This window comes from Piliocolobus tephrosceles, chromosome 14 (assembly GCF_002776525.5).
Source record: "Piliocolobus tephrosceles isolate RC106 chromosome 14, ASM277652v3, whole genome shotgun sequence".
Lineage (NCBI taxonomy): Eukaryota > Metazoa > Chordata > Mammalia > Primates > Cercopithecidae > Piliocolobus > Piliocolobus tephrosceles.
Window position 1 is genome coordinate 13,277,594 of NC_045447.1, and position 22,652 is coordinate 13,300,245.

Sequence of the window (22,652 nt, forward strand, 5' to 3'; positions counted from 1 at the left end):
GCCGAGGAGGGCAGATCACTTCAGGAGTTCAAGACCTGCCTGGCCAGCATGGTGAGATCCCGTCTCTACTAAAAATACAAACATTAGCCAGGCATGGTGACGTGCACTTGTAATCCCAGCTACTTGGGAGGCTGAGGCAAGAGAATCACTTGAACTTGGGAGGCGGAGGTTGTAGTAAGCCAAGATCATGTTACTGCACTCCAGCCTGGGTGACAAAGCAAGACCCTCTCTAAAAAAAAAAAAAGAAGAAGAAGAAGACAAAGCAAGACCCTCTCAGAAAGAAAGAAAGAGAGAGAGAGGAAGAAAGAAAGAAAGAGAGAGAGAGAGAGAAAGAAAGGGAGTGAGTTAGGATGTCTGCAACTTGTACATGGTTCAGCAAAAACATTAAGAGAATTTTTTCAAATATAGCAAAATGTAAACTGTTGAACTGAGGTGGTAGGTATGTAAGGATTACTGTGCTATCTTTCAATGGTTTTTGTCTGTTAGAAATATTTCATGTAGCCGGGCATGGTGGCTCAAGCCTGTAATCCCAGCACTTTGGGAGGCCGAGACAGGCGGATCACGAGGTCAGGAGATCGAGACCATCCTGGCTAACATGGTGAAACCCTGCCTCTACTAAAAAATACAAAAAACTAGCTGGGCGAGGTGGCGGGCACCTGTAGTCTCAGCTACTCGGGAGGCTGAGGCAGGAGAATGGCATAAGCCCGGGAGGCAGAGCTTGCAGTGAGCTGAGATCCGGCCACTGCACTCCAGCCTGGGTGACAGAGCGAGACTCCATCTCAAAAAAAAAAAAAAAAAGAAATATTTCATAATTTAAAAATGGGGTAAAATACTTTAGAAATTCTCAAATTGTGCCTTTCTTGCTGCTTAATTAAATGTAATTGAACAAATATATGACAGAGTTTCGCTGGAGCCTAGCCAAATCGTCTAATCTCAAGGAGCTCACGACCTAATTACAACTGAAATACTGTTCAAGATAGAAAGGGAACATAACATGTTTTCGATGACACAGCAACATATGAGCCAATTCATGCAATTTAGAAATTAAAATCTTCAAATATAACTTTACTTTAAAAAATTAACACATGAGGCTGGGCATGGTGGCTCATACCTGCAATCCCAGCACTTAGAGAGGCTGATGTGGGCAGATCACTTGAGCTCAGGAGTTCAAGATCAGTCTGGCCAACATGATGAAACCCCATCTCTACTAAAGATACAAAAACTAGCCGGGTATGGTGGCGCATACCTGAATCCCAGCTACTTGGAAGGCTCAGATGGGAGGATCGCTTGAACCCGGGAGGTGGAGGTTACAGTGAGCTGAGATCACGTCACTGCACTCGAGCCTGGGTGACAGAGCCAGATCCTGTCTCAAAAAACACACACACACACACACACAAAAAACAATGATTGAGGAAAAGGGTTTGATAATTTTAAAAGTATACCAATTTTTTCTGCTTTTCTAAGCCATCACTATACTATCAGTGGAGTTAAGGGTCACCAGGAATAGCTTAAATAAAATTTGTATGTGAATAACTAAAAGTAGGAAAATTTTTACAATACTAAAGACAAAAGAAAAGTACAGACATTAGGAAATAAATCAGTTTGTTTCCTGAAAAGTAACAATAACAATATGACCATCAAACTAACAATATCAAACTAGCATTTATTTACGAGTTATGCCAAATACTCTGCTATTCTTTTTCCTAATTGAACTCTTAGAACCCTATGATAGGTGTACTCTCATTATCCTCATTTGACAGTTAAGAAAAGTGTTGACTTATCTAGTAAGTAGCTAAGTCAAGATTCAAACAAACTGTTCTGTCTGACTCGAAAGAAGTACTTGCTCTCAATCAACTAATCTAAACATTTTGTCAGTAACATCGACTTTAATTTCTAGTTCTGCTAAAAATTTACTCCTTAAAGTTCCTGTTACCTATTGGTTTTTACAGAACTTTATTTGGCTTCTGGTGACATCTACATCATTTGAGTTTATACCCAAATACCACACAAAACACAGTGTCTCCAGCCCTTATCTCTTCACTGAGCTTAAATTCTTTATTTCCTCTACCTGCAAAACATCTGAATATCAAGACAGAATTTCAGAATTGAAAAGTCTATTAAAAGCCATTTCTCTCAGCACCATAGGAAAGGTTAAAAAAAAATTTTTTAGCCGGGTGCAGTGGCTCATGCCTGTAATTCCAACATTTTGGGAGGCCAAGACAGGCAGATCACCTGAGGTCAGGAGTTCGAGACCAGCCTCGCCAACACGGTAAAAGCCCGTCTCTACTAAAAATACAAAAATTAGCTGGACATGGTGGCACATGCCTGTAATTCCAGCTACTCAAGAGGCTGAGGCAGGAGAAATGTTTGAACCCGGGAGGCAGAGGTAGCAGTGAGCCGTGATCACACCAATGCACTCCAGTCTGGGTGACAGAGCAAGACTCCATCTCAAAAAACAATAATAAAATAAAATAAAATAAATTTTTAAAAGTAAATAAAATAAGATAAATAAATAAATAACTTAAAGTAAAAATAAAGGTCCAAGGGTGCTCACGATTTTCAGCTATGCTTTATCCCTCAGAGATAATTTCCAAACTCCTTGGTTTAATATTCAAAGTACAATCTTGCTTCAATCCACCCCTCCAATCCTAATTTATACATTTCCCTACATAAACTCTCCTACTCCTGCCAAACTGGCCTTCCCATTTTTCTTTTATTTTTTGTTTTTGAGACAAGGTCTTGCTCTGTTGCCAGGCTGGCTGGAGTGCAATGGCACCATCATGGCTCTGTGCCTCCCCAGCTCAAGCAACCCTCCCTCTACAGGCATGCACCACCATGCCCAGCTAATTTTTGCATTTTTTGTAGAGACAAAGTTTAGCCATGTTGCAGAAGCTGGTCTCAAAGTCCTGAGCTCAAGTGATCCACCTGCCTTTGCCTCCCAAAATGCTAGGATTACAGGCATAAGACACTGCGTCCAGCTCATTTTTACTTTCAGTTCATCGTCATGTTTCTAAATTTGTATCTGGCCCCCTCTTATGTAGATGTTCCAATTTCCAAGACCAGACTCAACAAAACCTTCCTTTCCAACCATACAGTATGCACACGGCAATAAATCTCAACACTGAACTCCTGACACACTGATTTTTTATTTTTATTTTTTTTTGAAATGGAGTTTCACTCTTGTTGCCCAGACTGAAGTGCAATGGCACGATCTCAGCTCACTGCAACCTCTGCTTCCCGGGTTCAAGCAATTGTCCTGCCTCAGCCTCCTGAGTAGCTAGGATTACAGGCACCCCCCCACCACGCCCAGCTAATTTTTATATTTTTAGTAGAGATACAGTTTTGCCATGTTGGCCAGGCTGGTCTCAAACTCGTGACCTCAGGTGATCCGCCTGCCTCAGCCTCCCAAAGTGCTGGGATTACAGGCGTGAGCCACTGAGCCTGGAAAAACTTTTGATATCACCAATTTGAAATCTTTTTTTGTACTTTCATCTTTAATGTCTATATCCTGTCTTTCCGTGTCCTCAAAGGCATAGGGCATCTCTTAGGCCTATGTATCCCCAGCCCCCAAACCACGGCCAAACATTAGCAGCTCTCAATATTTTTTTATCTTTGCTAATATTTGCATTGTCACAAGTTGCTCTATGAATAAGAATATAAGTGAAATCAAAGAATTTTTAAATTAACATTAGGTACACCTAAAATAACAAATAAAATTTTTTCCTGAAATTCACGAGCAGTTTCTAAGTTAGAGAGTTTCATTTTGTAGTAAAAAAAAACAACTAGACTTTGAAAATCTATCAGTTCAAGAGCTGGCCAGGAGTGGTGGCTCATGCCTATAATTCCAGCACTTTGGGAGGCCAAGGCAGGCAGATCGCTTAAGCCCAAGAGTTCAAGATCAGCCTAGGCAACATGGCAAAACTCCATCTCTATCAAAAAAAACAAAGAAAAGAACAACAATAAAAAAAATTAGCTGGGCATGGTGGTGCACACCTGTAATCTCAGCTACTCGGGAGGCTGAGATGAAAGGACTGCTTGAGCCCAGGAGGCAGAGGTTGCAGCGAGCTATAATCGCACCACTGCACTCCAGCCTGGGCGACAGAGCAAGGTCCTGTCTCAAAACACATATATTAATATATATATGGCCAGGTGAAGTGGCTCACATCTATGGACCCAGCACTTCGGAAGGCCAAAGCAGGTCGATCACCTGAGCCCAGGATTTTGAGACCAGCCTGGGAAACATGGCGAAACCCTGTCTCTACAGAGAACACGAAACTTATCTGAGTGTGAGTGCACATGCCTGTAGTCCCAGCTACTCAGGAGGCTGAGGTGGGAGGATCACTTGAGCAGGGAGGTCAAGGCTGCAGTAAGCCAAGACTGAGCCACTGCACTCCAGCCTGACCAACAGAATGAGACCCTGTCTCAAAAAATAAATAAAATAAAATAAGTTCAACAGCATTACCACATTTTCTATAAAAACGAAATAGATGGGCCAGGTGCAGTAGTTCACACCTGTAATCCCAGCACTTTGGGAGGCCGAGGCAGGTGGATCACCTGAGATCAGGAGATTGAGACCAGCCTGGCCAACATGGCAAAACCCCATCTCTAACCAAAAATAGAAAAATCAGCCAGGTGTGGTGGCAGATGCCTGCAATCCCAGCTATTCGGGAGGCTGAGGCAAGAGAATCACCTGAACCCAGAGGGCAGGAGAATCACCTGAACCCGAGATTGGGCCACTGCACTCCAGCTTGGGAGACAGAGCGAGACTCCCCCTCAAAAGAAAATAAATAGATTATGCCTATGCATATTAGTCAGATTTTGAGAAGTTCAAGTTTTTCAACTCATGTTATTAACACTTATCACTGAGAGCACAGTAAGGAGATTTTAGTGGCAAAAGTGAAGCACACTGGATTTCTATATCCTTCTATAATGGTATAGAGGAGGGGCCAGCAGAATATGACTTTCAGGCCAAATTTAGCCTGCTGCCTGTTTGAATAAATAAAAGTTGTACTGGAACAAGGCCATACTCATTTGTTTATATATTGTCTATGGCTGCTTTCATGCCACAATGGCAGAGCTGAATAGCTGCCAGAGTCCTCCACAGTCCACGTGGCCCACAAGCCCAAAATATTTACTATCTAGCCCTTCACAGAAAAAGTCTGCCAACCCCTGATAAGCAAGCATACCCACTTTAACGCAAAGCACAGAGAGCAAGCACTGCCTGACAAGGTGAAATTTATGAATTACAAAACACAGTCATGCGCCACATAAAGACATTTCAGTCAACCATGGTGAAACTCCAGTGGGCCCATGAGATTATAATGGTGCTTTTATACCATATTCTTACTGTACCATTTTCTATGTTTAGATACACACTTACCATTATGTTACAACTGCCTATTCAGTACCGTAACATGCTATACAGGTTTGTAGCCCAGAAGCAAATAGGCTATGCCATATAGCTTAGGAGAGCAGGGAGCTATGCCACCTAAGTATGTGTAAACACACTCTATAATGTTTGCACAATGGCACTGCCTAATGACACATTTCTCAGAATGTAACCCTCTCATTAACGACCCATGACTACACATTAAAAGTCTCAAGGAAGCCAGAGGTGTGGTGTCTCAAGCCTGTCAGTGCGTGCTTTGGGAGGCCGAGGAGGGAGGATCACTTGAGGCCAGGAGTTCAAGAACAGCCTGCGCAACATAATGAGACCCTGTCTCTTAAAAAAAAAAAAAAAAAAAAAAAAAGTTGCCAGGCGCAGTGGCTCACACCTGTAATCCCAGCACTTTGGGAAGCTGAGAGGGACGGATCATTAGGTCAGCAGTTCGAGACCACCCTGGCCAACATGGTGAAACTCCATCTCTACTAAAAATACAAAAAATTAGCTGGGCATGGTGGTGCGCACCACCAGCTACTCAGGAGGCCAAGGCAGGAGAATTGTTTGAACCTGGGAGGTGGAAGTTCCAGTGACGTGAGATCGTACCACTGCACTTCGGCCTGGGTGTCAAGAGTGACACTCTATCTCAAAAAAAAAAAAAGTTCTGGCCGGGCCCAGTGGCTCACGCCTGTAATCCCAGCACTTTGGGAGGCCAAGGGAGATGGATCACTTGAGGTCAGGAGTTCAAGACCAGCCTGGCCAACATGGCAAAACCCCATCTCTACTAAAAATACAAAAAAATTAGCCAGGCATGGTGGAGCACACCTGTAGTTCTGGCTACTTGGGAAGCCTGAGGCAGGAGAATCACTTGAACTCAGGAGGCAGAGGCTGCAGTGAGCCGAGATCATGCCACTGCCCTCCAGCCTGGGTGACAGAGCGAGACTCCATAATCAAAAAAAGAAAAGAAAAGTTTCAGGGAGAATACATATATTACAAATGTTAACAACTATACCTAAACGAACTCCTCTGACTAAAGAGAAGGTCTCTAGGGTAGGAAAAAAATATTTCCAACTTTTTATGGGATAAGAATCACATTTCAAGTTTTCGCTATTGAGAATTTCTAATTAATGGTATCCCAAATTAATGATATGTATCTAGCAGTTCAAAACTCAAAGTAAGGCCAGGTGTGGTGTCTCACACTTATAATCCCAACACTTTGGGAGGCCAAGGTGAGAGGACCACTTTAGCCCAGGAGTTTGGGACCAGACCGGGCAATACAGGGAGACCCCATCTCTACAAGTAATAATAATAAATAGCCAGGTGTGGGGATATACGCCTGTGGTGTCAGCTATTCCAGGGGCTGAAGGTGGAGGATCACTTGAGCCGCAGAGGTCAAAGTTGCAGTGAGCCAAGACTGTGCCACTGCACTTCAGCCAGGGCAACACAGCACAACCCTGTCTAAAAAATAAAAATAATAAGCTAGGCGCAGTGGCTCACGCCCGTAATCCCAGCACTTTGGGAGGCCGAGGTTGGTGGATCATCTGAGGTCAGGAGTTCGAGACCAGCCTGACCAACATGATGAAACCCAGTCTCTACTAAAAATACACAATTAGCTAGGTGCGGTGATGCATGCTGTAATCCTAGCTACTCGGAAGGCTGAGGCAGGAAAACTGCTTAAACTTAGGAGGTGGAGGCTGCGTTGAGCCGAGATCATGCCACTGCACTCCAGCCTGGGCAACAGAGCAAAACTCCGTCTCAAAAATAAATAAATAAATAAATAATAAAAAATAATTAAAAAATAAAAATAATAAACTCTAAGTAACAGCTAGAATTCAAGTAAAAAATGAATCACCTCTTTATTAACCACATAATTTCAGAGATAATGTTAAAAAGGCAGTAAAAGGCCGGGCGCGGTGGCTCAAGCCTGTAATCCCAGCACTTTGGGAGGCCGAGACGGTGGATCACGAGGTCAGGAGATCGAGACCATCCTGGCTAAACGGTGAAACCCCGTCTCTACTAAAAATACAAAAACTAGCTGGGCGAGGTGGCGGGCGCCTGTAGTCTCAGCTACTCGGGAGGCTGAGGCAGGAGAATGGCGTAAACCCGGGAGGCGGAGCTTGCGGTGAGCTGAGATCCGGCCACTGCACTCCAGTCCGGACGACAGAGCAAGACTCCGCCTCAAAAAAAAAAAAAAAAAGGCAGTAAAAAAAAGACCTTTTCCTACTTTCTTATTTTCTACAGAGACTATTTTAATTAGCATAGGCGAAAAAATACTAAAACTGGAGTCAGAAGATCTCATGAATTTAAGACTGAACTCTGACACCTATTGGCAACGTGACTTGTGGCTAGGCATTTCACCAAAGTTTATTTCCTCGTCTTAAAAACTGGGATGATGCCCTTATCTATCTCAGATGGTATACCGTACAATAACTGTAAAGTGTAAATTGCTGCACAGTGTAAGATATTATCATTCTTATCAACTAAAAGGTAGGGTAACTTCTTATCATTTCCTAGGGCCAACGAGACAGACGCCATATCCAGTACATAACAAAATTGACCAAAATGACCTTTTCATCAAAGTAAGCGGGAAATATCAAAGTCATAACTAAAGAGGTAAAACAGACTACCTGCTAACATTATGAAACCTACATGTGTAAAAGACTTACTAAAGTAAAATTAAAAGCCAACTATCAGGCCGGCAGTGGTGGCTCATGCATGTAATCCCAGCACTTTGGGACATCAAGGCGGGCGGATTATGTGAGATCAGGAGTTCAACACCAGCCTGACCAACACGGTGAAACCCCGTTTTTACTAAAAATTAAAAATGAAATTAAAACTTTTTATTTATGTATGTATGTATGTATTTATTTATTTATTTATTTTTTGAGATGGAGTCTCGCTCTGTCGCTCAGGCTGGAGTGCAGTAGCCAGATCTCAGCTCACTGCAAGCTCCGCCTCCCGGGTTTACGCCATTCTCCTGCCTCAGCCTCCCGAGTAGCTGGGACTACAGGCGCCCGCCACCTCACCCGGCTAGTTTTTTGTATTTTTTAGTAGAGACGGGGTTTCACTGTGTTAGCCAGGATGGTCTCGATCTGCTGACCTCGTGATCCGCCCGTCTCGGCCTCCCAAAGTGCTGGGATTACAGGCTTGAGCCACCGCGCCCGGCCTATTTTATTTTATTTTATTTTTGAGATGGAGTCTCGCTCTGTCCCACAGGCTGTAGTGCAATGGCGCAATCTCGGCTCACTGCAAGCTCCGCCTCCCGGGTTCAAGTGATTCTCCTGCCTCAGCCTCCTGAGTAGGATTACAGGCATGTGCCACCATGCCCAGCTAATTTTTGTATTTTTAGTAGAGACGGGGTTTCACCATGTTGGCCAGGATGGTCTCAATCTCTTGACCTTGTGATCCGCCCACCTCGGCCTTCCAAACTGTTGGGATTACAGGCGTGAGCCACTAAAATTAAAATTTTAAAAAAGTTAGCCAGGTGTGGTGGCAGGTGCCTGTAATCCCAGCTACTTGGGAGGCTGGGGCAGGAGAATCGCTTGAACCAGGGAGGAGGCAGAGGTTGCAGTAAGCCGAGATCTCACCACTGTACTCCGGACTGGGTGATAGAGTGAGACTCCATCCAAAAAAAAAAAAAAGCCAATTATCTTTAATCTAAGAGCATTATGAGTAATAGTGTGTGCTTCATCCACACACATACATGAATGTATCTAATTCAAGACGATCTAATTAAAAATTACACAATAACATCTAAATGTAACATAGTATGCTGAATGGGATCCTGAACAGGAAAAGCACACTAGGTAAAAACTGAGGAAATTGGAATAAAGTATGAACCTTATTTAATAATAATGTATTGATTTTAGTTCATGATATTGCAACAAATTGTCATAATTGAAACAAATGTACCATGCTAATATAAGATGCTAATAACAGGAAGACGTGATCTTGATGCTGTCTCTGTACCATCATCTCAGTTTTTCTATAAAGCTAAAACTGTTCTAAAAAATAAACTCTAGGTTGGGCACGGTGGCTCCCACCTGAGATCCCAGCACTTTGGGAGGCTGAGGCAGGAGGACTGCTTGAGGCCAGGAGTTCATAACCAGCCTGAACAATATAGCAAGACTGTGTCTCCACAAAAATAAAAATTTAAGTCTACCTTTTAAATTAAACAAATAATATACTTCTAAATTCAAGTATCTGATTTAGCAACTTTTTTCAGTAAGAAAAATTATACAAACTTGAGAGCAGCATTTGAACACTGTAATTATCACAATCTCTAACCACCACCGCTTAGAAAAGGGAACAGCTCCCATATGATGTTCCAGAACCCATTAACATCTGTTAACACATTATGGTGTTTATCACACTAAAAATATTTTTTCTTTCAGTTCACTGTGATCACAAATGAAATACAGAAACTTCATAAAACAAAATTTCCATAGCTATATTACATTTTGCACTAATTTCTGATCAACTAAAGCAAAGGAAATATATTTTCTAGCCAGAATGGTTTAAGAAAAGCTACTTTCTATATTGACTTCCACCTAATAGCAAATCTTTTTTTAGGCTATTAGGAGTAGTAACAGTTGAGCTTGAAGAGTTTTAATTGATCAGCAGTAAAGAATAAGGGTGCTTAGGAAACAAAAACAATAACTACCACACATTTCAGGCTTGCCAGGTGCTAGACACCAACTACGGGCTTTTCATGGCTGGTCTCCTTTATTCTTCTCATTTATTCTTTTTTTTTCTTTTGAGATGGACTTTTGCTCTTGTTGCCCAAGCTGGAGTGCAATGGCGCGATCTCGGCTCACCACAATCTCCGCCTCCTGGGTTCAAGTGATTCTCCTGCCTTAGCCTCCCAAGTAGCTGGGATTACAGGCATGCACCACCACGCCCAACTGATTTTGTATTTTTAGTAGAGACGGGGTTTCTCCATGTTGGTCAGGCTGGTCTTGAACTCCTGACCTCAGGTGATCCGCCCGCCTCAACCTCCCAAAGTGCTGGGATTACAGATGTGAGCCACCGTGCCCGGTTCTTCTCATTTATTCTATATAACATTCCTGAAATAGTTGTAATAACTATGTTTTGGCCACTGCAGTGGCTCACGCCTGTAATCCCAGCACTTTGTGAGGCCAAGGTGAGTGGATCACCTGAGGTTGGGAGTTCAAGATCAGCCTGACACCATGGCAAAACCCCGTCTCTACTAAAAATACAAAAATGAGCCAGGCGTGGTGGCACATGCCTGTAAACCCAACTACTCAGGAGGCTGAGGCAGAAGAATCGCTTAAACCCAGGAAGCATAGCTTGCAGTGAGCCAAGATCTCGCCATTGTACTCCAGCCTGAACGTCACAGCAAGACTCTGTCTCAAAAAAAAAAGTCATTGAATAAATAATAGTTCAAATAGTAAGCACATTTGGGCAAAATCATGATGTTACCTGAGGATTACGTATGTGAAAGATTTTTATATACTGATGCCTACACTTCGGCAGAACTGATTTTTTATTGTGCACATACTTTTCCTCATAATGTTTTTTTAAGTTTAATTTAATTTTTTTTTTTTTTTTTGAGATGAAGTCTCACTCTGTCACCTAGGCTAGAGTGCAATGACATGATCTCAGCTTACTGCAACCTCCACCTTCTGGGTTCAAGTGATTCTCCCGTCTCAGCCTCCATAGTAGCTGGGATTACAGGCTAGTGCCACCACACCCAGCTAAGTTGTTTGTATTTTTGTAGAGACAGGGTTTCACCATTTGGCCAGGCTGGTCTCAAACTCCTGACCTCAAGTGATCCACCCACCTCAGCCTCCCAAGGTGCTGGGATTGTAGGCATGAGCCATTGCGCCTGACCTTCCTCATAGTATTTATGTAATACTCACATTAATGTAATAGGGCAAAAGAGGACATGACTGTCTTTTTTTTTTTTTTAGATGAGTCTTGCTCTATTGCCCAGACTGGAGTACAGTGGTGTGATCTCGGCTCACTGCAGCCTCTGCCTCCCAGGTTCCAGTGATTCCCCTGCTGCAACTTCTCAGCTAGCTGGGATTACAGGTGCACACCACCACACTTGGCTAATTTTTGTATTTTTAGTAGAGACGGGCTTTCACCATATTAGTCAGGCTGGTCTCGAACTCCTGACCTCAGGTGATCCACCTGCCTTGGCCTCCCAAAGTGCTAGGATTATAGGCATGAGTCACTGCGCCCAGCCATGACTGCCACTTTTTAAATAACCTGATATAATGTTATCTCTTGCATTTTATCAATGTGAGCTTTTCTTTTTTGTTTTTTTTTCCCAGACAGCATCTTGCTCTGTCACCCAGGCTGCAGTACAGTGGCATGATAATGGCTCACTGCAGCCTTGATGTCCCAAGTTCAAGCAATCTTCCCACTTCAGCCTCCCAAGCAGCTGGGACTACAAACATGCACCACCACACCCAGCTAATTTTTGTATTTTGTGTAGAGATGAGGTTTCACCATGTTGCCCAGACTCGTCTCGAACTTCTGAGCTCAAGCAATCTGCCTGCCTCAGTCTCCCAAAGTGCTGGGATTACAGGCATGAGCCACCTTGCCTGGCCTAATGTGAACACTTTATTTATTGATTGATTGTGAGATGGAGTCTCGCTCTTTTGCCCAGGTTGGGGTGCAGTGGCATGATCTTGGCTCACTGCAACCTCTGCCTCCCAGGTTCAAGTTATTCTCCTGCCTCAGCCTCCCAACTACCTGGGATCACTGGCACCTGCCACCACGTCCAGCTAATTTTTGTATTTTTCTTAGAGACAGGGTTTCACCATGTTGGCCAGGCTGGTCTCAAACTCCTGGCCTCAGGTGATCTGCCCAACTAGGCCTCCCAAAGTGCTGGGATTACGGCCATAAGCTACCACACCTGGCCTAATGTGAGCATTTTAATTATCCACCACTTTTCAGGGACTTAACCAATCCATACAATAGATGAGTGTCTCTTGCAAATATTTTTTACAAATATCATGTTGAATCACGACGATTTGTTTACATTTACTTCTCCTTACACGACTTACCCCCTTCAGTGCAAGAGCAGTTTCTTGCTCATTTTACGTTTTGTGAAATTACATGATCTAAAAATTGTCAGGCATTAATAATATACTAAAATAATGAGTTCATTCTTGTTCCAAAAAATTGACAAGTTCAGGTACTATGGCTCACGTTTATAATCCCAACACTTTGGGAGGCTGAGGCAGGAGAATCACTTGAGCACTGTAGTTCAAGACCAGCCCGGGCGACATAGCGAGACTCTGTCTCTATAAAGAAATTTAAAAATTAGCTGGGTATGGCATGCACCTGGAGTCCCAGATACTTGGGAGGCTGAGGTAGGAGGATTGCTTGAGCCTGGGAGGTCAAAGCTGCAGTGAGCTGCACTCCAGCCTGGGAGACAAAGCAAGACCCTGACTCAAAACAAAAGAACAGACAAGCACAGTATGCTTTATTTAACAGGCCGGGCGCGGTGGCTCAAGCCTGTAATCCCAGCACTTTGGGAGGCCGAGACGGGCGGATCACGAGGTCAGGAGATCGACACCATCCTGGCTAACACGGTGAAACCCCGTCTCTACTAAAAAATACAAAAAACTAGCCGGGCGAGGTGGCGGGCGCCTGTAGTCCCAGCTACTCGGGAGGCTGAGGCAGGAGAATGGCGTAAACCCGGGAGGCGGAGCTTGCAGTGAGCTGAGATCCGGCCACTGCACTCCAGCCCGGGAGACAGAGCGAGACTCCGTCTCAAAAAAAAAAAAAAAAGAACAGACAAGCACAGTATGCTTTATTTAACATACTTCCTTCACTCATTCATTCAACAAATGTTAATTATTAAATACAACCTATGTGCTAAGCACTGATGAACAAGATAGGCAAAGTCTGATCTTGACAGGGGGCACATTACCTTAGGGATAATGAAGTATACACAATATATTAGGGATACATGACTTTCCAGTGACAATTTATACTAGTTTTCACAAACTACACTGCTACACATTCTCTGTTTAGAGCCCTCTGTCTACTCCTTTCATTGGCCAGTTAAATCACACTTAGGTATCAGGGTACAGCTCAAACCAAGTATAGTACCTTGACTCAGATATTTCCTCATTTGGGTTCAACTCTCCCGCAGCATTTAGTATTGTTTGCAACAAAATGCTGTTTTTACAACAAAACTCCAAGATCCCTGAAGTAGGGACATTGTCATCCCAGTATCCCCACTACTTAGCACAGTGACTGGCATTTAGCAGGTGCTGGATGAATGTCTGAATTTATAATTACTTTTAAAAATGACCGGCTGATAAAGAGCAATGCTCCAATTAGGAATCAGTCAAGCTGCTACTTAGTTCCAAAATTACTAGAAAACATTATTAGAAAACTGTAATTAAGGCTGGGCATGGTAGCTCACACCTGTAATCACAGCACTTTGGGAGGCCAAAGTGGGAGGATCGCCTGAGGCCAGGAATTCAAAAGACCAGCCTGGGCAACATAGGGAGACTCCGTATTTATGAAAAAAAATTTAGAAAATTAGCAAGATGTGGTGGTATGCGCCTGTAGTCCTAGGTACTCAGGAGGCTGACATGAGAACACTGCTTGAGCCCAGGAGTTTGAGGCTGCTGTGAGCTGTAATGGCCCCACCACTCTTCATCCCAGGCAAGAGCGAGGCCCTGTCTCAAAACAAAACAAGCCTGCAACTAAATTTAGTTGAAAATATCTTCTCACATTCCAATGAGCATATCTGAAATTTGTGTGTTTTGGGACAGGGTCTCATTCTGTTCTCCAGGCTGGAGTGCAATGGTGCGCTCTTGGCTCACTGCAACCTCCGCCTCCTGGGCTCAAGCAATTCTCCTCCCTCAGCATCCTGAGTAGCTGGAACTACAGGCATACACCATCATGCCCAGCTAATTTTTGTATTTTTTGTAGAGATGGGGTTTTGCTATGTTGCTCAGGCTGGTCTCAAACTCCTGAGCTGAAATGATCGCCTGCCTTGGCCTCCCAAAGTGCTGAGATTACAAGTGTGACATTTTTACTAATAACTGGAAAGATATTTCTTTAGAATTGGGCAGTAAATATTAATGAGAAAAAATCTGAAACAAGTGATACTTTACTATCTTTAGTCGGTATATTTGGTTTTTTGTTTGTTTTGTTTTGTTTTGTTTTGAACTATGGCCTACAAAATAGTTGGTATATTTGAAGCAAGAGTGAAACACTGTAGAAAAAAGAATGGACTTACTACCAACTAACCCTGCCTGGCACAAGTACAAGGAATTGAAAGGCAAATTACTTTGAAAATACAGGTAATATAATGCCAGATAGTACACACAGTTCAAATCAACACTACAACAGACTTCTTGTGATGACACCAGAATTTCGGAAGATGTCAAAAGTAAACAAATGAAATTCAAACAGATTATTGATTTTACCTTCAATATACTAATTTTCCAGAGCTAAAGAAGACAGAATAACCACAAAAATAATTAAATTCATTCATAATAAATGGTTTGTGGGTTAAGCTCAGATTTTATTATACAACTCAACTGAGACAGTATCAATACATGTGAATAGCTAATATGCATTATTTAGGAAATACTAACGTTTCATCACTATTCCAATTCAAAAACCTTGACTTTTTATATAACTTGAAATCATTACTAATGAAATTGGCAATGTTAAACAAGATTAAGTTTGTCTTTTTATTTTTTCTTTTGAGACAGGGTCTCACTCTGTCCCCCAGGCTAGAGTGCAGTGGCTAGATCACAGCTTAACTGCAACCTCAACCTCCTCGGGCTCAGGTGATCCTCCTACCTGCTCAGCCTCCCTCCAAGCAGCTGGGACTACAGGCATGTGCCACCGTGCCCAACTAACTTTTGTATTTTTTGTAGAAACAGGGTTTTGCCATGTTGGCCAAGCTGGCCTCAAACTCCTGGGCTCAAGCAATCCACCCACCTCGGTCTCCCAAAGTGCTGGGACTACAAGCATGATTTACCATGTCTGGCAACAAGATTAAGTTTGAAAGGCATTAAGTTAAATAAGTAATGGCACACTCAAACCATGTAGAAAGATGTCCATCAATAAAATAAACAATTTGGGCTGGGCTTGATGGCTCACGCTTATAATCCCAGCACTTTGGGAGGCCGAGGCGGGCGGATCACCTGAGGTCAGGAGTTCAAGACCAGCCTGGCCAACATAGTGAAACCCTGTCTCTACTAAAAATACAAAAATTAGGCTGCCAGTGGTGACTCACACCTGTAATCCCAGCACTTTGGGAGGCCAAGACGGGCGGATCACATGGTTGGGGGTTCGAGACCAGCCTGGCCAATATGGTGAAACCCTGTCTCTACTAAAAATACAAAAATTAGCTGGGTATGGTGGCGTGCACCTGTAGTCCCAGCTACTCAGGAGGCTAAAGTAGAAGAATCACCTGAATCCAGGAGGCGGAGGTTGCAGTGAGCCGAGATTCTGCCACTGGACTCCAGCCTGGGCAACAGACCCAGACTCCATCTCCAAAAAAAAAAAAAAAAAAAATTTGCCAGGCATGGTGGCAGGCACCTGTAATCCAAGGAACTTGGGAGGCTGAGGCAGAAGAATCACTTGAAGCCAAGAGGCAAAGGTTGCAGTGAGCTGAGATCACACCATTGCATTCTAGCCTGGGTGACAGGATGTCTCAAAAAGAATTTTTTAATTTAAAAATTGAAAAAAATTAAAACAACAACAACAAAGAAAGATGTCCATCAGACATCATTAAGTGAAAAGAGCAAACTGCAGAACAATATGCATGGTAAGATCCCAGAGGCAGTCTAGGAGTTAAACCCTGGAGCAAGAGTACCTGGGCTCAAGTCTCAGGTTCGCCACTCCCTGGCTGTGCAATCTTTGTCTAGTTACTTTACTTCTCTATGACTCAGTTTCTTCATCTGCAAATACATATACCAGAACCTACTTTATAGGGTATGTTCACAGGGTTTTGAAAGTTAAATGAATTAAAATGAATACAGCAGCCAGGTGCAGTAGCTCACACCTATAATCCCAGCACTTTGGGAGGCCAAGGTGGGTGGATTACCTTAGGTTGGGAGTTCAAGACCAGCCTGACCAACATAGAGAAACCCGTTTCTACTAAAAACACAAAATTAGCCAGGCATGGTGGTGCCTGCCTGTAATCCCAGCTACTCAGGAGGCTGAGGCAGGAGAATCACTTGAACCCAGGAGGCAGAGGTTGCAGTGAGCCAAGATTGCACCATTGCACTTCAGCTGGGCAATGACAGCGAAACTCCATCTCAAAAAAAAAAATTGTATAAAGCACTTAACAATTATATATAATGTTAACTATAATTTGGGGGAAAATAATTCAAATCAAATAGTAAGTGCATGCATATGTGAGAAAGAAAACCCTTCATTTTTTTCCCAGTGTTTTTAGGTTTTTTTAAAAAACAAAGAACAGGCCAGGGATGGTGGCTCACATCTGCAATTCCAACACTTTGGGAGGCTGAGGCAGGCGTATCACTTTAGGTCAGGAGTTCAAGACCAGGCTAGCCAACATGGTGAAACCCCGTCTCTACTAAAAATACAAAAATTAGCTGGACATGGTGGCGTGCGCCTGTAATCACAGCTACTTGGGAGGCTGAGGCAGGAGAATCACTTGAACCCGGGAGGCAGAGGTTGCAGTGAGCCGAGACTGCGCCACTGCACTCCAGCCTGGGCAAGTGCAGGCTCCTAAGCTCAAGTGACGGAGCTTTACTCTGTCTCAAAATAATAATAATAATAATAATAAATAATAAAAATAAATATTTATTACTTTAGTAATTAAAAAAAAAAAGAGCTCTCAGCCTTAGTGCCATTTTCTTGGAAACCTCTGCACCATGAGAACCAAGTGGAGGAAGAAGCGAATGCACAAAAGAAGAAAGATGAGGCAGAGGTCCAAGTAAACCGCTAGCTTGTTGCACCGTGGAGGCCATAGGAGCAGAAACATGGAATTTCAGACGCTGGGGATGCTGGTACAAGTTGTGGGACTGCATGCTACTGTCCAGAGCTTATCTCAATGGATCTAGAACTTCATCACCCTCTGATCACCAATCACCTGAAACCCACCTTGCTCATAACCAAAACTGCCCATGTTGTTCCTCTGCCCTGGACCTGTGACATTCTGGACTATTTCTGTGTTTCCTTGCAGCCAAGTATAATACCCATACAATAAATCACCTCTTCAGCAGTCTTAGCTGAAGAATTAAAAAAAAGAAAAGAAAAGAAAAACAATAAAAATTTGACACCAAGCTCTTCCCTGCTGAAGATCTACTAATGCAATTACTGAAACACTCAAGACAAATTCTGTAAAAGTGAGAAAATTTTCAAATGCCACAAAAAGGGCATAGTACTTAACTTCAAAAGAAGACATAGTTCAACAACAACAAGCTACACACTAATAAGCAGAACTGCAATGGCATTAAAATTATACCCCATTATTTCCCAGAGGAAACAAATAACATAGAAGTATCCAACCAATCTAGAAATAGGTGCCTATCTGGAACTTTCACAATTAGATACACCTCCATTAATTGTATGAGTGTGAAATTAAATACCACCAAATCTAATTTAACAATCTCTAATGACAACTCAGTAAGATATATATAAATCTGGAGATCAAGATAAACCAAGTAACTAAAACAATCTAAAATCCTTAGAACACTGTAAACTTATGAGAGGAAGTTTTCACAACCCCCATGTTTTGAGGAAGCTTTGGTCCCCTGGATGGACTTAGCTGTTTCCATAAATACAGTGGGTATACAAAACAACCGAATGAAGGAGCAGAAAGAGAACTTTGAGCCTCAGCTGCATTTTTGCTGAGCTGTAATACTGGTAAAGCCTGTTTCAAGATTCAAGAGTCCACCCTCAAAATTAAAGAAAGCATTTAAACAGAGGGCTGTCATGTATATTTCATCACATTTACCAGAATGATGTTTCATAAAAATTACACATATTCATTATCAAACTTCAAACAGCATTACTATCATTACTGTGGTTTTACCCAAAAGGAACCTCCTAGTCACCATTATCCATTACATTATCATGGTAATGTTTTCAAATTAAGGAACAGAAACTTATTCATAGAGAGGCCTTAATAATAAGTTACTTTGTCAGAATCCAAGTTGGCCTATCACAACCTGGAATAGTTAGATATTAAAAGGACTTTGTTTTAGAGGAGTCAAAGTTAGATTCCTTGAGTTCCAAAGAAGTTAGTAAAGATGAAATAATTTCTGCATAAAGAATTAATGTATTTTTGGCCGAGCACAGTGGCTCACGCTTGTAATCCCAGCACTTTGGGAGGCCAAGGTGGGTAGGTCACGAGGTCAGGTGTTCAAGAGCAGCCTGGCCAAGATGGTGAAACCCCTTCTCTACTAAAAATACAGAAATTAGCCAGGCATGGTGGCAGGCACCTGTAATCCCAGCTACTCGGGTGGTTGAGGCAGGAGAATCGCTTGAACCCGGGCAGCAGAGATTGAAGTGAGCCAAGATCACGCCACTGCACTTCAGCCTGGGAGATAGAGCGAAACTCCATCTCAAAAAAGAATTAATGTAGTTTTTGCAAAGTTTTTCTGGTACAGAAATCTATATTTTTAAACATTTGGCAATTCAGCCTTAAGTGTTAATAACTTTTGGACCTAATGTATTTTTGTAAAGTAGTCAAGATAATGGAAGTAAGTAAATATAAATAACACAAGTAAAACAAAGGGATAGATTAGAATTCCGCATTAGAAAGTGAAAGGAGGGCCAGGTGTGATGGTTCATGCCAGTAATCCCAGCACTGAGGCAGGTGGATCACTTGAGGTCGGGAGTTCAAGACTAGCATGGCTAACACGGTGAAATAACGTCCTTACTAAAAATACAAAAATTAGCCAGGTGTGGCGGTGGGTACTTGTAGTCTCAGCTACTCAGGAGGCTGAGGCAGGAGAATCGCTTGAACCTGGGAGACAAAGGTTGCAGTGAGTCGAGATCGCGTCACTGCACTCCAGCCTGGGCAACAGAGCAAGAGTCCGTCTCAAAAAATAAAAAATAAGTTAATCTAAGTCCGAAAAATATAAGTATTTCATCAAAATTAAGATTGTCTGGCAGGATAATGCTACACTCTGATCCTAGGAGAAAGGAAAAAGGCTATTATGCCTTGACTAATTTTTTTTGTTTTTTTTCCGACAGAAGAACCATGTGGGTTTAATCTTTCCAAAGATTCACAGAAAATAAATAACACATAAATTGGTAAGGAAAAAAAAAAGAACTAAAGTCGTTTGACAACATGCCTTCTACTAGTCTCCAGCGTGGGTGTACTGGCATTATAAGGGAGCAAGACCAAGCAAGCACCTTTTCGGACAGACATCTTAGATTAGCAAGCAGACACCGTATCTGTTTATACACTTACAAGATTATGTTTAAAGCCTGTATTTTTTAAATGGCTTACAAAAAAAGTATATAAAAACATAATTTTGGCTACACACACACACAGAGTATTAGAACTAAATTTATACTTTTATACTTTTCTTTCAGACACAAGCACTTACCAGGTATCTGCTTCATCTTCAAACTCAAAAAAAAATTATAGAAACCCCTATGAAGTCTATTAAGTCCATCACTCAACCATTCTGTTTTTTTTTTTTTTTTTGAGATGGAGTTTCACACTTGTTGCCCAGGCTGGAGTGCAATGGAGTGCAATGGCACCATCTCAGCTCATGGCAACCTCCGCCTCCCAGGTTCAAGAGATTCTCCTGGAAAGATTTTTTTGTTTTTGTTTTTTTGAGATGGACTCTCGCTCTGTCACCCAGGCTGGAGTGCAGGGGCACAATCTCGGCTCACTGCAAACTCTGCCTCCCAGGTTCAAGCAATTCTCCTGCCTCAGCCTCCCAAGTAGCTGGGACTACAGGTGTGTGCCACCATGCCCAGCTAATTTTTGTAATTTTAGTAAAGACAGGGTTTCTCCATGTTGGCCAGGCTAGACTCAAACTCCTGACCTCAAGTGATCCACCTGCCTCAGCCTCCCAAAGTGCTAGGATTACAGGCATGAGCCACTGTGCCTGGCCAGCAGTAAAGTTTAACTGACTATAATGTTAGTTACCAGAAATCAAACAGCTAGGTGCCTAAAACCTATTCTAAAATGTGTATACAGTACAAAATTTTTTGTCCTAGTTCCTTTACAAATTAAAACATCTGGCCAGGCATGGTGCCTTGAGCCTAGTCCAGCACTTCCGGAGGCTAAGGCGGGCAGACCACTTGAGATCAGGAGTTTGAGACCAGCCTGGTCAACATGGTGAAACCCCGTCTCTACTAAAAATACAAAACATTAGCCAGATGTGGTGGCGGGCGCCTGTAATCCCAGCTACCAGGGAGGCTGAGGGAAGAGAATCACTTGAACCTGAAAGGCAGAGGTTGCAGTAAGCAGAGATGACGCCACTGTACTCCAGCCTGGGCAACAGAGCAAGACTCGGTCTCAAAAAAAAAAGCCAGGCACAGTGGCTCATGCCTGTAATCCCAGCACTGCAGGAGGCTGAGGCGGGCAGATCACTAGAGGTCAGAAGTTCAAGACCAGCCTAGCCAACATGGTGAAACCTTGTCTCTATTAAAAATACAAAAAATTAGCAGGGCGTGGTGGCACCTGTAATCCCAGCTACTTGCGAGGCTGAGGCTCAGTGAGCTGAGATGGCGTCACTGCACTCCAGCCTGGGCGACACAGCGAGACTCCAACTCAAAAAAAAAAAAAACTAAAATATCTTGAAAAGGATTACTTAAGGAGTTAAAGTTGAAAATAATGCTATGCAAACACAAGTTTAGGCAGTTCAAGTGTAAAACATACATAACTGAAAATTAACTCCAGAGAAAGAGATGTGTATGACAAAAAAACAGCCTCCAAAAAGTTGAAGGGAAAAAAATACTCAACTAAACATTTGAAAATTATTTTTTCAAGTACTAGTCTGTCCAAAGCAAATAAGAAGGACAGAGCTGGGCAAAGTAGCACGCTCCTATATTCCCAGCTACTCAGGAGGCTGAGGCAGGAGGATCACCCTGTTCAGGCCAGGAGTTCGAGGCTGCAGTGAACTATAATGGCACCACTGCACTCTGACAAGAGAGTGAGAATATGTCTCAAAAAAAAAAAAAAGATTCCACTTATATAAAAATTAAAAACCTGGAGCTGTATGCAAACTTAAAAAAATTAATTATTTAAAAAATTATTTTTAAATCGCATTTTACCTTTGAGATTCCTAGAATGTATGCCCAACTCCCTCCAGTACACTTACCCCTAAAGAAAAAAAAAAAAAAAGGAAAAAATAATAAACTGAATGTGTTACCACTGGAATGTACCTACTTTCGCTATTAAACTATCTACAAACATTATGAGTGGCTGGGCGCAGTGGCTCATGCCTGTAATCCCAGTAGTTTGGGAGGCCGAGGCAGATGAATTACTTGAATTCAGGAGTTCGAGACCAGTGTGGGCAACGTGGCAAAACCCTACCTCTACAAAAAATACAAAACTTGTATTTAAAATTCGTCTGGTCAAACAAAAATAAAATACAAAATACAAAAATTAGCCAAGCATGGCGTCATACTGGGAAGGCTGAGGCAGGGGAATCTCTTGAGTCAGGGAGATGGAGGCTGCAGTGAGCTGTGATTGCGCCACTGCACTCCACCCTGCATGACAGACCAAGACCTTGTCTCTAAAACAAAAACAAAAATCAATATTGGGGTAATTATTCCAAATAAACTAATTAAACTGAAGCATACATTTACAGAGCAGCAAGTTTTATATTGTTAGGTGCACCAACAAAAGATCAGTACATATTGTCACAATTTCCAGAATGCCATGATCAGGTAGTGTCACCTTGTAAGGTAATAAGAACTATGTGCCATCACTGGAGAGCAGCTCACAAACCCTCAGTGGAGGCAGCTGGGTAAAGTGAGACGTGACAACGCTGCGGTGGCTAAGAAAGCACCAAGATAATAAAGTTCTTGGGGTTTTTTGCTTTTTTTTTCTTTCTTGGAGATTGAGTTTTGCTCTTGTTGCCCAGGCTGGAGTGCAGTGGCATTGATCTTGGCTCATTGCAACCCTAGGTTCAAGCGATTCTCCTGCCTCAGCCTCCTGAGTAGCTGGGATTACACGCGCGAGCCACCACGCCCAGCTATTTTTTTTTTTTTTGAGACGGAGTCTTGCTCTGTTGCCCAGGCTGTAGTGCAGTGGCGCAAGGTCAGCTCACTGCAAGCTCTGCCTCCTGGGTTCACGCCATTCTTCTGTCTCAGCCTC

General features: G+C 42.7%; 1 protein-coding gene across 8 annotated transcripts in view; it reads right to left on the minus strand.

Annotated features, from left to right (window-relative positions):
* Positions 1–22,652, minus strand: part of GAPVD1 (GTPase activating protein and VPS9 domains 1) — a 111,194-nt gene that overhangs the window by 80,224 nt on the left and 8,318 nt on the right. Inside the window, exon 2 of one of the 8 annotated variants that reach the window (XM_023217141.3) lies at positions 1,247–1,363. The exons of the other annotated variants lie outside the window; for them this stretch is intronic. The gene's annotated coding sequence lies outside the window, so the exon portion shown is untranslated. The remainder of the gene's footprint in view (positions 1–1,246; positions 1,364–22,652) is intronic. 8 annotated transcript variants of the gene reach the window in all.